The sequence below is a fragment of the Sarcophilus harrisii genome, chromosome 3 (assembly GCF_902635505.1).
Source record: "Sarcophilus harrisii chromosome 3, mSarHar1.11, whole genome shotgun sequence".
Classification (NCBI taxonomy): domain Eukaryota; kingdom Metazoa; phylum Chordata; class Mammalia; order Dasyuromorphia; family Dasyuridae; genus Sarcophilus; species Sarcophilus harrisii.
In genome coordinates this window covers 148,245,390-148,260,890 of record NC_045428.1, presented here as the reverse complement: position 1 = coordinate 148,260,890, position 15,501 = coordinate 148,245,390, and the positions used below count along the sequence as shown (strand labels likewise).

Here is a 15,501-nt window from a genome sequence, read left to right as displayed (position 1 = left end):
CACTTCTCTTGCAAATTTTTTTGTTTCAAGCATGTGATTTCATTGGTGAAGTTTTAAACTAGTTTGGCCCTTCTGGAAAGCAATCTGAAACTATATTCCACATGTTATAAAAATGTGCTTTGATCCAACAATACCACTTGTAGACTTATACCCCCAAAAAAGAGCCAAAGGAAGCAAAAGATTCATATGTACAAAAATATTTGTAACCACTTTTTCTGTCGTGGCAAAAAATGGGGAAACTTCAAACTTGACTCAGCCCATGACTTTCTGGATTGCTTCTCTATTTCTGCCACAGTGGCCTTCTCACCCTGAAAAAGCATTCCTTTTCTATTGCCTTCTCTGATTGGTAAGTTCCTCCCTGAAATCTTCCTTTGAAGAATCATTCACATTTGTCATTTCTATTTCTAATCTAGCTTAATCCATAACTAATTGGACTACTTTTCCATCTTCTCCTACCCTATAGGTACCATTGAGGATCTTCTGCTTTTCAGCTCTTCTTTTATGTAGTATTCCCCCATTAGAAAGAATTAGAATTCTTTGGCCAGGAGCTATTTTTCTTTTTCTTGCATTTATCTTTATACCACTTAAAATAGTACCTGACACATAATAAGCTCTTAGCAAATATATTACCTATGTATTTATCTATCTTTCTTTCTTTCTTTCTATTTATCTATCTATCTATTTATCTAATGGGTGGCTATCAATTGGGAAATGGCTAAACAAATTATGATATGCAAATGAATTTATTATTTATTTTTGTTGGTATTATTATTATGTATATTATTATTGTTGTGCCATGAGAAATTATGAAAGAAAGGAACTTTGAGAATTAGTATTAACTAATACAGAATAAAGTGAGTAGAACCAGAAAAATAATTTATACAATAACTACAGTATTGTAAAGCCAAATAATTTTAACAGACTTAAGAATCTTGATCAATAAAATTACCAACCATAATTTCAGAGGTCTAATAATGAGAAATCCTACTTACTTCCTAACAGGTAATAGACTCAATGCAGAATGACATATATATATATATATATATATATATATATATGTTCGTATATGGCCAATGTGGGAATTTGTCTTTCTTTACTATGCTTTTTTGTTTCAAAGGCATCATTTTTCTTTTCTTTTTTTCTTTTTCATTTGTGGATCAGGGAAGAGAAAATGAGAAGAAGTGAAAATAAATGCTTGTCAAAGAAAAAAAAATTAACTTTTGTTTCTGTAGAGGCTACCATTCTTTAGTCACCCAGGCTTGCAACCTCAAAGTCATTTTACTTCCTCACCTACCAGTTCTACCCACTTTCCAAATTATATCACATCTACCTTTATGTCTCTGGCATTCATTTCTGTCTCTCCACTTAAGTAGCTACCACACTAGTTTAAATCCTTGTTACAATAGGCTACTAACTGATCTCCCTCCCTAAAGTTTTTCTCTTTTCTAATGTATCCTCCATATTTCTTTCAAAGTAATTTTCCTAAAATACAGGCTTAATGGGCAATCCCCACCATTCCCCAACCCTCCTCACACACATACACCCATACCCCAAAATGCTCTAGTGTCTTCCAATTGATTTAGGACCAAATTTAAACTATTGCGTTTTGCATTCAAAACCCTTTACAATCTGATTATAGCCTACCTTCCCAGATTTATTTATTTATTACATAGTACTTTATAGCTGGATTTCTTTTTGTTCCTTACACAAGACATTATCTCTTTGTCCAGCTTGTTCCCCTAATCTTACACTCTTTCTTTCCCTTTGCCTCTTAAAATCCCTAGTTTCCTTCAAAACTAGCTTAAACACCATCTCCTACATGATGACTTATTCTGATGGTTTCTTAACAAGATGGCTCTATTTTACTGATTGGGAGTTGTTTTAGGAAATGATAGCATTACTTTTTTTTAAAGAACATAAATACAATTGTGAAAATTTTCCAATATTACTAGTACTTCCTAGTCTTAGTTGGTTTGTGGCTGATGAAATTTATTAATATATTCAAGTAAAGCCAGCATTTGTATCATGTCTTCAGTTAAAGTTCCCAAAGACCACAAGGAACTTTCCTTTGAACTGATGGAAATTCCTCAGCAAAGACTCAGTTCTTCCCATCAAAGGAACAGGCTAGTCCAAGGTGACCCCTCCCTCTTTGATGATGAAAAATTCCACCTTAGCCTGATATGTAGCAAAGCTTCAGAACTGGGCTTTACTGTCAATTCCCTTAAACACTGACCTAAGGAGGCCAGTGTCCATTTTGCATTGTGGGTGGGAAGACAAGGTTAAATCAGGAGGCATAAAAAAATCACAGTCCCAGAGAGACTTTTATGCTACAGTTTTTCTCCTTGAAAATCTCATAGCTGTTCTCCCCATTCTCTCCTTTCTCTCTTGCTACTACTATTTCCTCCTGCACTATTCTTGCCACCCCTTATAGGTAGTTAAATGGTTCAGTGGATAGAGCCCTAGGTTTGGCAGCAGAAAAACTTGAATTCAAATCTAGCCTCTGACACTATGTGTCTAATTTCTGTCTGCCTCAGTTTGCTCATCAAAAAGGAAGAATAATAGCATTATTCTCAACAATCCTTCAGGGTTGTTGTTAGGGTCAAATGTTCTAAACAATGCCTGGAATATATTAGATGCTTAAAAATACTCATTTTTGTCTTTCAGGTTAAGGGGGAATCCTCCATAAGCACTGATATTGTCAAAAGCAACAACTAGACTAAGATTCAAATTCTGGTTCTGTCATTTCAGTCTGGTTCCAGATTTCTCATCTGCAAAATGAAGGAACTGGAAGAGATAACTTCTTGAGTTCCTTTAAATATTAAAGTATTGATGTTATGAAAATCTTCAGTGGATATGAAAGATCCTTGGAACGAAAGTACTTATTGAAAATAGGACTGCCTTTCTAGCTGAGGGATAACACAGAAGGATGTTGACATGGACAGAGAAGAAAAGGCACCTGGACTAATCCTGAACTTAGCCATACTTACTCCTTGTGTTGGGGAATTATTATTCAGCTGTCTTTCTAACTTCACAACTGTCTACACTAGGAGATCAGTGGGAGTGTCCTCTGTAGGGCATATCTTTCTATGAAGAAACATAAATGATTCTAATAAAGAAGAAATGGAGGTGGAGGAAGATGTATTTAAAGAGAATGATTTTTGAAAAAATGTATAGAATCAAGGACCTATATCTTAAAATTAATTTTCTTAATTCTTGCATGCTCTTGAGGAAATATCAAAAATAGAAAAGTCCAGAATGGACTGAGATGCATGATTAATGCTAATGACAATTGAAAAAAATTGCTTCAGGTTTAAATTTTGATTCATATATAGGATGACTCAAAATGGGGAATAGAAAGATATTCAGTCTACAATATGGATCTGGCATTTATTTGTCAAATACAAAATAACCACAAGTGTACAACTGAGAAAATTTTTAAATAGGACACTAATCTGTAGCTATATTTCTATTCCTTTGGGAAAGTTGATAGTCAATTTATCAAAGATGAGTTTGTGAGTCTGAGCAATTTTAATTATTTTTTATCTCAGCTCTGTTCTCAAAGGTCTCTTTATAGAGTCTCTGCCTTGAATGGCAGTACTTCAGCATCTGCCTTAGGATCCTGGGCTCCAGGTTGGTAAAAGATGGTAAGGTAAGCTTCTCTCCAACCAATCCCACACCTTTCTTTTCCCCTTTTCTCCAACACCTTTCACTTCTGACTCTAAGAACAATAACTTAAGATAGTAACTATCATTGTCCTATTGCTCAATTCATTTTTGTGAATACCTAGCCCAGAATGCCATTCTTCTCTAAGTTTTCCTCTTATTAGATTATAAGGCACTTAAAGGCAGGTTTTGTTTGTTTGTTTGTTTGTTTTTTGCTTTTTTTTCTATATCCTCATACCTTAACATAATTCTTAGTACATACCAAGCACTTCATAAATGTCTTATTCATCCATCCATTCACTCATATTTTTACAAAACTGGAGAACAAAAACTTGGTAGTGGGATTCCTCTCACAAATACACAGTTTGGACAATTTTACAAACCAATCTGTTCTGGCATGTCATATAATACCACCTCTTACTTATATAGTAACAGGTACTTGCTCCATAAATAGCTGCAATATTATTAATTGCATTGAAAAGTTGTTTTTTTTTTAAATTTTCACATCCAGAAAGTGAAGGCTGAAATTGTCCAGGAAAATCAATAGCTCTTTGAGTAAAATAAAATGTAAAACCAAAGTATTAACATAATGTCAATCTCTCATTCCCAAATAGGTACAGTATAATTAGCCCTCTTCATTAATTTTATTGCTGTTGTTTTAAGCAGAGGAGAAATGAGAAAGATACCTTTAGAGCTGGAAAGGCCTTTAGAGGTCACTTAGCCAAACTTCAGTTAAAGTTTATAGGAAGAATTACACATGTTTAACATATATTGGATTACTTGTTGTTTAGGGGAGGGAGTTGGTGGAAGGAAGAGAAAAAATCTAGAACACGAGATTTTGCAAGGATTTATGCTGAAAATTATCCATGCATATATTTTGAAAATAAAAAGCTTCAATTAAAAAAAAAAGTTTACAGAAAGGAGCAATTATATAGAGCACCAGCCCTGGAGTCAGGAGAACCTGGGTTCAAATCCAGCCTCAAACACTTAATATTACTAGCTGTGTGATTCTGGGCAAGTCACTTAACCCCAACTGCCTTGCAAAAAAAAATAAAAATAAAATAAAGTCAAGATTACACAGATAGTAAGAGGCATGGGTGAGATTTGAACACAAATTTTCTGACTCCAAATACATTGCTCTTTCATTTGTGCAACACTGCTTCTCACATGGTTTGTCTGAGGCAACAAAGTACAATGCTTTTGCAGCTAGACAGTGAAGTAAATTGAGCATGGGACTTGGAGTTAAAGAGCTGAGTTTGAATTTTATCTAAAATGCTTACTAACTTATGATACTGGGTAATTCATTTGCAGTGAGATATTGCATAGAAAGTATTTTTGTAAATTTTAGAACACTATGTAAATATCATTTCTTATCATTATTATTTTTGATCTATAAAACAGAGATAATAGTAGTACCTACTTCCTAGGATTGTTGAAAGGATCAAATAGGATAATATTTATAAAACACTTATCACAGTGCTTAATATTTATAAAGCACTTATCACAGTGCTTGGCACACAATAGGTGCTATGTAAATGTTAGTTATTAGTTTTTTAATTAAAGATTTTTATTTTTCAAAACATATACATGGACAATTCTTCAACAAGACCTTGTGTTCCAATTTCCCCCCCCTTCCTTAATCTCCTCCCCTAGATGACAAGTAGAAATATATGTTAAATCCAATATATGCATACATATTTACACAATTATCATGCTGCACAAGAAAAATCAGATCAAACCAGTAAAAAAAAAAAAAAAAAAAAAAAAAAGTGAAGCAAAACAAAGTGCAAGCAAACAACAACAAAAAGAGCGAGAATGCTATGTTGTGATTCACACTTTGTTCCCATAGTTCTCTCTCTGGTGTAGATGGCTCTCTTCATCACTGAACAATTGGAACTAATCTGAATTATCTCATTGTTGAAGAGAGGCCTGTCCATCAGACTTGATCATCATACAATCTTGTTGCCGTGTATAATGATTTCCTGGTTCTGCTCATTTCACTCAGCATCAGTTCATGTAAGTCTCTCCAAGCCTCTCTGAAAGCATCCTCCTGGTTGTTTCTTATAGAACAATTATTTTCCATTGCATTCATATACCATAACTTATTCGTCATTCTCCAATTGATGGGCATCCATTCAATTTCCAGTTTCTAGCCACTAGAAAGAGTGGCTGCCACAAACATTCTTGCACACATAGGTCCCTTTCCCTTTTTTAAGATCTCTTTGGGATATGAGCCCAGTAGAATGTTAGTTATTATTGTTATCAGCATCAGCAGCACCCTCTATCTGCCTCAGTTTCCTCATCTGTAAAATAGGGATAATTATATCACCCACCTCAAAGATCTGTTCTGAGAATCAAATACAATAATGTTTATAAAGTGCTTTGTTAACTTTAAAGTGTTTTTATAAATATTATCTATTAACAATAATAGCACCACCACCACCACCAATAACAACTATAATAGTACTACTATTTTATTGATATTGTTGCATTGTTCTAGTCATAGTTCATGACCCCACTTGGGATTTTCTTGGCACAGATACTGGAACATTTTGCTATTTCCTTCTCCAGCTCATTTTATAAAGGAGGAAAATGAAGCAGGCAGGGTTAAGTGACTTGTTCAGGGTCACATAGTAAGTATCTGAGGCTGAATTTGAACTCAGTGATTCCTAACTCTAGGCCTCCTCCCCTTCCAAAATACTTCTGTTAAAATGAATTGAACATCCAGGATCAAATGCCGGCATTTCTAGTCTTTAGGTGAGCCCAGTACTTTCATCTGTGGTCTGAAATCTAGACTGGAGAAGGTATCATCAGCTCAAAGTTTTGTGTAAGGTTTCCATTGGTATGAGAAAGAATAGTGCCAAAAGTCCTGGCCCAAAACTGATCTTCATTAGGATGAGTAAAGTTTAGTTTGCAATGAGATTTTGCATGGAAAGTATCTTTGTAAATTTTAAATCACTATGTAAATGTCCTATATTATTATTATAAATGTTATGTCACAGTTCTTGTTTATTGTCTTGACTCAGTTTCCCTAAATTGTCCTGACTCAGTTTCCCTAATTGTTCTGCCTCAGTTTATAATTGTTCTGCTCAATCCTGCAAAACCACCCCTCCTCTTAATCATTTATTTGATAAGGATAAAAGATCTTATATTTTAGAATGGCTCTCCCCAGCCCAAGCTATTAGTATATCAGATACCATCTTATCAAGATGCCTCTCCCCATGTCCAGGGTGCCTCCCCCTATTATGTCATCCCCCTCTCCAGTGGCTCACCCCACCCTGTCAGAATCCTGTTCCCCCACTCTCAGTACTCTGACTCCTCCCCCTCCTCAGTCTACCCCTTGTGTCTGAACCATGTGTATATATATATCATTGAGAACTCACATTGTTTGCTGGATTCTTGGAGATGATAGTCTCATTCAGCCCTGTGACCAAACCATGGATCCATTTAGTCCCACTACATCTCTCCCTTACAAATAAAATATTAAATACTCTCTAATCTCTGTCTTGCCTCAATTTCTCCGGCATTACATAAGAATGTGATTTTAGGATTATGATTGATACTAGTCATCTTTGAAAACACCTTCAGGTTGAATACCTTAATCCCAAGAAAACAAAAACAGTTGTGTCTTTATAGAGAAATTTACTAGTTATAAATTTGCAAACTGCAGTAGAAAGAATATTGGCTCTGGAGAGAGATGGGTTTGGATTCAAATTCTGCCTATAATACTTAATATTGGTATAACCTTGGGCAAGATACTTAAACTCATTGGTTTCTTCATCTTTAAAATGAGAGGAATGGACTAGGTAGTTTCTGAAGTCTCCTTGAGTTCAAGAGCTATGATTCTATGAATTGAATAAGGACAGAATTCTGAATAAAATTTTAACCAAAACAATTGTACATATACCATAATATCAACAGCCTACTAAGAAAATAAATTCAATTTTGAATAAGGTAAGAAGTAGTAGGTTTCATTATCGTTCTCAGAACATTTGTTGAATATAAATGATACACTAGACAGAGATCCTACTCTTAGAATTATATTGTCAATTTACTGTAACTGCATCAAGGATTTTTCTACAGAATAGGAATAGTCATAATTCAATCTTGAGTTTTGAGTTTATAGTCCAGACTACTCCTTACTCTCACAAATATAGATCCATTGGATTTCCCAAAAAGGAAGAAAATCATTAAAGCCAAAAAAAAAAAGAAAATTGTGCTTTCTCCAATTCCCTCTGAAAATCTTTAGATAAAGGAGAAAGACATCAGAAGCCAAGTGAGAAAGAATGACAAAACTAGTAGAGAAGAGACAGGAAATGAAAAATCTAAGTGTCATTAACAATATAAAGAAGTCTATTCTCCCTATTGATGTTTTCCGTAATTACTAAAGTAATTTCCATTGTTGTTTCTTTCTCTAGAAGAAAACTGTTTTCTCTACATTTTTATTAACAATTGAGAATACAGAAATATAACCTTAGTTTATAAACACACTAATGTTCTGCTTACCTTTGCTGAATTATTCTAACATATTCTTTTGTGCATGCTACAGATTATAATCTACAGCCAAAAAAAAAAAAAAACATTTTATGCAAACATTTTTTTAAAAAAGAAAGAAAGTATGCATTGGATGAGAGAAGAAAAAAGGCCATCTTTTGCATTTCATTCCCAACCCAAAGAGGATCTTTGGGGTAGGGGGAAAAAAAAAAAGATGTAGCACTGAAAGAAAAGATTTGGGAAGGAAAACTCCTTATTATTAAATGGGGGTGGGGGAATCGTTTCCATTTGAAAATTAGGCTTGAGTCTTATACATGGAGTAAATAGGAGAAATCGAGGTATCCTTATATAGAATCAGAATTTTTAAAGCGGTGAGAAATTTTAGGGGAGGGAAAGTACTTGGTTACATACTTAGAAAAAATGCAGGCTGCTATTAGAGGTTAATTTCATTTCAATGAGTAATTCAGTATGGATGCCCAAGCCAAATGAAAAGAGGAAGGAAGAGACTGTTAAAAGATAGGAATGGAGATAACTCAGCTGAGTGGGCCAATGGACACCAAAGGAGGAAACCAGCAATGTTTGCATAATGAGCAGTCCCCTAATGGCCCCAGTACTTTTTTTCAATTCAATCAGATTACTGAATGTATCTTTCTAAAACAAAGAGGTTCTTGAATTAGAAGTTCCAGCTTGTTCTTTGGATCAAACCCTAAAGGGTTTGATATTAAGCTAGATGTGAATGGAAGTAAAGAATGTTTTAAAGAGTGCAGTAATCTTTCTACAAGGAGACAAAAAAAAAAAATCTTAGAAACACAAACATGAATGCTACCAACTCTATAATTCAGTTACAAGAAAGAAGTACTATGAAATAATGTATATTTTGTGGGTTTTTTAAAAGTCTACTTAAAATGAAAAATCGCCCTAGCAATTTTCCCTTGCAATTTCCTGTAACCTTTCTATAAAGCAAAAAGTCTCTAAAATGGGTTTCTGGCCCACCTGAATAATTGTTGGATAGATTATGGGAAAAGTGACAGCTATCAAAAATTATTATATGTTTAATTTGGTATATTGGTGTGCATGAGACTTAGGACCAGGGGGACGGTCCATTTCTAAATGTCCAAAGTATTCAATTTAAGTATACACAGGTTAAGAAGTATAATGAATTTTTGTTGCAAAGATCAAGTCTACTTTTTGGTCCCATGTTTCTCACAGAAAGATTCGGTACACTTGGGGATCAACAAGGTAATATAAGTAGACAACATCATAGAAAAATCTTCATGTGTGTATTAGTATGGGAAAGTGGCAGTAATCTATAAAGAGTTACCACCTTTGGTGATAAAGACAAATCAATACTTTATAGCATTTTCTTCAATGCTGCTGAATGAATGTCAATTCCTTCTCTATTATAGAAAAAAAAAAAGTAATACTCAAAAAAATTAACATCAACAAAGGAACTTTAAAAAATCCTGACACTCTTGACAACTTTCATTAGAAGAAAAATATACCAAGTTTCCCATAATGAATTTAAAATCTTTGTATTAAAGTTCTTTCCTGCTGCGTTTGGAAAGACGGAGGAACCACACTTACTGTGTCCCACAAATTCCTTAGCACAAGAGAGAAAAACAGCAAGACTTCTGATTTTTGATGCATTAAGTTTACTCGTTATTAAACCAACATACTTTGCTGATTTTCTAAAATCTCTGGAATCAAGTCCAACATTCTTTGCACAAAATGTCACAATTCCTAAGCTGTTGTGGTGAGAGGAGAAATTCAGTTTTCTGCATCCAGCAGCTGTTGTTAAAGTTGGGCATCTGATTAGTCTTTGTAATCAAGGGGCTGTCACAGTGACTGAAGCATGAAAGTCAAAATGCCCAACTTCACATGGAAACACAACCAGGCTATGGTCACCAGTTTTCCTACATCACAGATTTTAGTGGCTAACAAGGGGTGTTTACAAGTAGCCATTTAGCACCTTCCTGTTGGATATTTTTACACCAAGTTACTTTTCCTCTGAAGGAAAACAGAAGAAATTGGAGAGGCAGAAAATATTTTTCTTTGCTGTGCTATGTTTAAAATAAGAAAGCATTACAGGCTTGTGTTGGTGTTTCCACCCCCCCCCCCAATAGCACTGTTTATAATCCCTCCCATGTCAATGATGAGGGAAAACACATTCATGCTCCTAAAAATGACTATTTCAAAGAACATCAGGGTTAGTTTCTGAGTGGCACGTTTTAAAAACATTTAATCAGTGATCTGAATATATGTCAACACCTTCTGGTAGTGTGCTATAAAACGTGAACCTTGTCAACAGCCACATAAAAAGGTGACACACTTGGGACACTGAGCTTTTATGCTGACACACTGTAATAATATAATTTTTAAATTTATCATCTGTTTAGCTGCAAGCCACAACAATTAATCTTTCTGATGATTCATACTATGTTTTAAATAACACCTGGGAAAAAAAGAAAAGGCACATTCTAATTTTTATTTTCAACGCCTTCCAGGTCTTTCCAGTTAAAAATGTTTATAAAGGCACACACAATAAATTTTGTGATTAGGATAAAAATGTTAGCAAAAAAAATTCCCCCTAGTATTCTTTGCCCCCTCTTGCCTCAGTTAATAAAATCATTTAACACTAAACATGTAAGTGAAGGCAAATCCCTAAGGATGTGTGCGCTTCAGAGGGTTCATTTCTGTCATGTCAAATGACATTTTATTCCCAAATCATTTAACCTATGACTTTACATAACTACATATACCTTGAAGTGAATTCTGGCAGGGGACCTATAAAATGACACTAATCTGAGTGTCTTAGGCCAGAATAAATTGCATCAAGCTATAGTGGCATTTGGTATATCTGGTTTAAAACTAAAATCATCAAGATATCAGAATGGAAAATTTCTCTCAAAAACATTCAAAAAAGACATATGTATATATAGAAATATATTTCTCTATCTTTATATGCATACATATAATATATATACACAATTGCATGATTTATTTTTAAGGGTCCAATGAAATTGCATTAGGTTTATTAAATTTCTTCAACATTTTAATTAGTTTTTTTAAAATTGCAAAACCTTACCAAACATCATCATGGTCATCATTACTCACATTTCTATAACACTTTATGATTTCCAAAACACTTTGTCAGGAACATACATATAAGCCTGTCTTGCTGATCTGGTACTTTCCATACAGCCTCTGGGCTGTAAAGAAAGCCTTTGTCAGCACAAAAGAGGTTAATGATTTTTAACAAAAAAGCTTGTAAAGGACAAGCTACCAGAACTTCCATTTAAGACTAAACTAAGGGCTGTTGAGAATCAGCTAAGATCCTAAAAGAATACAAAGGAACTGAATGAGGTTAGTTAGATGAGCAGGCTCTAGTTCATAGAACTTGGAAAAGGCCAAAATGGAAAACTTACAGAAAAATGGAAATATTCCATGGACATATAAATAAGACTGAAAGTGATAGTAAAATAGACCTGATAAAATGGGGTGAGGTTGTATTAGATGAGAGAGAGAGGGAAGGAAGGGTGGAGGGAGAAAGAGAGACAAAGACAGAGATAGAAAGATAGAGATAGAATTTATTAAGCCTATAATATATCGTTACAGGTGTTTTTCTATTTCATTTTCTGTGATGTGACTGAAGTACTCCATTTAGAATAATGTTTTCTATCTTGTATCAGGCCTTAAATAGTGCAATCCAATGCTTTTCAACAATCCCAAAAATTCTGTTTTATGTTTCTCTGAAAACATTAGCTGTCATCACTTCACTAAAACAGTTCTTCCATCTTTATCCAAAAATTTGTTCAGAATTGATAGAACATTGCTAAGAACTCGACCATAACAAAACTGAAATTTCTCTAGGGTTATGATAATTGAGGTACTTATAGTATGGACACTTTGAGTCCCAAATAAAAATTTCTTTTTTTTTAACTTAAAAAATTTTTTTACTTTCAATCTAAATCTTCTTCCTTTCTCTATTTCCTTCCCCACCCATTGAGAAGGCAAGATATATAATGCCCATTATATATATGAAGTTATGCAAAATATATTTGTACATTAGCCAAGTTATAAAAATACAAAACAAAACACTAAGAAAAATAAAGAGGAAAAAATATGTTTCAATCTGCACTCAGAGTCAGTTTTCTATCTGAGGTGGATTGCATTTTACATCATGAGTCCTTTGGAATTGTTGTAGATCATTATTTTGAGCAGAGTTGCCAAGATTTTCACAGTTGATTAAGGTTATAATATTGTTGCTACTACATACATTATTCTGGTTCTGCTCATTTCATTCATTTCAATCAGTTCATATAAGTCTTCCCAGGTTTTTCTGACTATACTTACCCTTCATCATTTCTTATATCACAATGGCATTCCATCATATGTCAGATATCATAACTTATTCAGTCATTCATTACTTAATCCCTTAGTTTCCATTTTTTTTTGCCACCAGAAAAAGAGCTGCTATATGTGTGTATGTATATGAAACATATATATCTCAGTCTTTTCCCTTTTTCTTTGATTTCTTTCTGATACAGACCTAGAAGCAATAGTCCTAGATCAAAGGATATACACAGTCTTATAGCCTTTTCATGTATATTCCAAATTTTTCTCCAGAATGGTTGGACTACTTTATAGTTCTACTAACAGTGGTAGTGTCTTGATTTTTCCACATCACCCCAACACCAAACAACCAATTCTTTTTTTAATTAAAAAAATTTTTTGTTACATTTTGACCTGAGTTGTCTCCTTTCCTCCTTTCTCCTGTTCAAACCTACGCTAGAGAAGGCCAACATTTGACACACAGATATATATATATATATAAAACCTTGTAATACATTCATCTATTTAAGTTCTTTCTATGGAAATAGTGTCTTCCTTCATAGGTCTTTTTTAGATGATTAGAATATTCATATTACTCAGAAAAGCTTAGTCATTCACAGTTATGCTTTAAAAAAAATCATTGCTACTAAATACAACATTCTTTGGTTCTTTTTAGCTATTTCACTCTTCATTATTTTATGCAAGTCTTTACATGTTTTTCTAAAATCCACCAGCTCTAGTTATCAAACTGCGTCTTTGTAGTGTCAAAAAAACTGGAAACTGAATGGATGTCCATCAGTTGGGGAATGGTTGGATAAATTGTGGTATATGAATGCTATGGAATATTATTGTTCTGTAAGAAATGACCAACAGGATGATTTCAGAGAGGCCTGAAGAGACTTACATGAACTGATGCTAAGTGAAATGAACAGAACCAGGAGATCATTGTACACAGCAACAACAAGATTATACAATAATCAATTCTGATGGATGCGGCTCTTTTCAACAATGAGATGATTCAAATCAGTTCCAATTGTTCAGTAATAAAGAGAGCCATCTACACCCAGAGAGAGAACTATGGGAACTGAGTATGGACTACAACATAGCATTTTCATTCTTTCTGTTATTGTTTGCTTGCATTTTTTGTTTTCCTTCTCAGGTTTTTTCTTTCTTTATAGATCTGATTTTTCTTGTGCAACGAGATAACTGTATAAATATGTATATATATATATATATATATATATATATATATATATATATATATACTGGATTTAACATATATTTTAACATATTTAACATGTATTGGACTACCTGCCATCTAGGAGATGGGGTGGGGGGAAGGAGGGGAAAATTTGGAACAGAAGGTTTTGCAAGGATCAGTGTTGAAAAATTACCCATTCATATGTTTTGTAAATAAAAAGCTATAATAAAAAAGAAATAAAATAAAATAAAATCAACCAGCTCTTCATTTCTTATAGCACAGTACACCACAACTTATTCAGTAATTGCTGATTAATTGATGATTATCCCCTCAATTTCCAGTTCTTTGTCACCATACTAAACAAAAATTTCTATAAGGACTGACTCTGGTAATCTGATATTAACCAGAAGATGAGCAAAGGGAAGAAATCTTTCTTTTCATACTACTCCCTTCCAAATTCTCTCACCAAGCACACAAACCACCTCTTTCACCTAAGCAATGGTGAAGAGATGCTTGGGCAACAATTACAACAGAAACTTTAAGTTATATAATCATACTTTAAGTCAAAAAAGTACAATTTAAATATGTATGTAGGAGAGCAAAAAATTCTACTAATTTAAAAAGCAGGGGGAAAACAGAACTAGAATCAAGAAACTTAATGGTACTGTTCATGAACCAGTATCTTTAAGCTTTCTATTCCCTATTTCTATCTTTTTTAAGAAACATAAGGAAGGTCAAGGGGCCCTAAGGCTCATCTATTCAAATCCTCTCATTTTAGGAGGAGGAAATTGAGGCTTGTTTGGCAATTAAAGGTCTTTACAACCTGGTCCCTTCCCATCTTTCTAGTCTTCCACATTATTTGCCCACATGTTGTCTACAGTACACAAAACTCAATCTCTACCCCTCTGTGTTTTTGCAGTGTAAAGTCCTCTAACTCTTCAACTTCACCTCTTAGAAAACTTGGTTTACTACAAGATTCAGTTCAAACACCAAAGGCCTTTCCTGATTCCTTTTTCTCTAACTCAGCTACTTAATCCATCCTCTATAGGGTTTCCTTATATCTGCTCTGTTATTCCAGTGCTTTTCACCAATCTAAGAATTCTATTTTATGCATTGGGAACTCTACTTTCTCTGCAAACATTAGTTGTTATAACTTTATCAGAATACTTCTTCCATCTTTATCCAAAAATCTGTTCAGAATTGATACAGCACTGCTGAAAGCCTCACCATAACAAAACTGAAATTTCTCTAGGGGTTATGGTTATTGAAGTACCTATGGAATAAATGGGCATTTTGAGTTCCAAACAAAAATTTCTTAAAAAAAAAAAAAAAACAACTATCGTACACCTATGGATATACGTGCTGTTTTTCCTATTAGAATGTAACCTCTTTGAGGGTAGAACTTGTTTTTTCTTTGTATTGCCAAGGGGTGTGTGTGTGTGTGTGTGTGTGTGTATGTATACCCTGTGTATATTATCACAGGGCCCGTGATATCTGTTGATTAAATGACTTGCCCAAAGTTGTACAAGTATAAGTGAAAGGGATTCAAAGTTGGTTACACTGATGCCAAATCAGTGGCATCAGTAGAAAAGTTCTTTTTCTACTACACCATCCTGCTTATATAGTTTTGAAACAATTACAAATAAATGGAATTTCCTTGAACTATTCTAATGACTTAAAAGGAATGATCATTTGGAACAAGGGTAAAATATTCCCAAATCTTTCATTCTATTTTAACTTTTTTTATTTAAAGGAACACTTTCACATATTTCTTCTGTTCATTACTTTAAAATAAAGACTGTAACAACACCT

General features: G+C 33.8%; 1 protein-coding gene across 2 annotated transcripts in view; it reads right to left on the bottom strand.

Moving 5' to 3' along the window:
- The window catches only part of CLYBL (citrate lyase beta like), a 347,744-nt gene that overhangs the window by 222,322 nt on the left and 109,921 nt on the right, over positions 1-15,501 (bottom strand). The window lies entirely within an intron of this gene.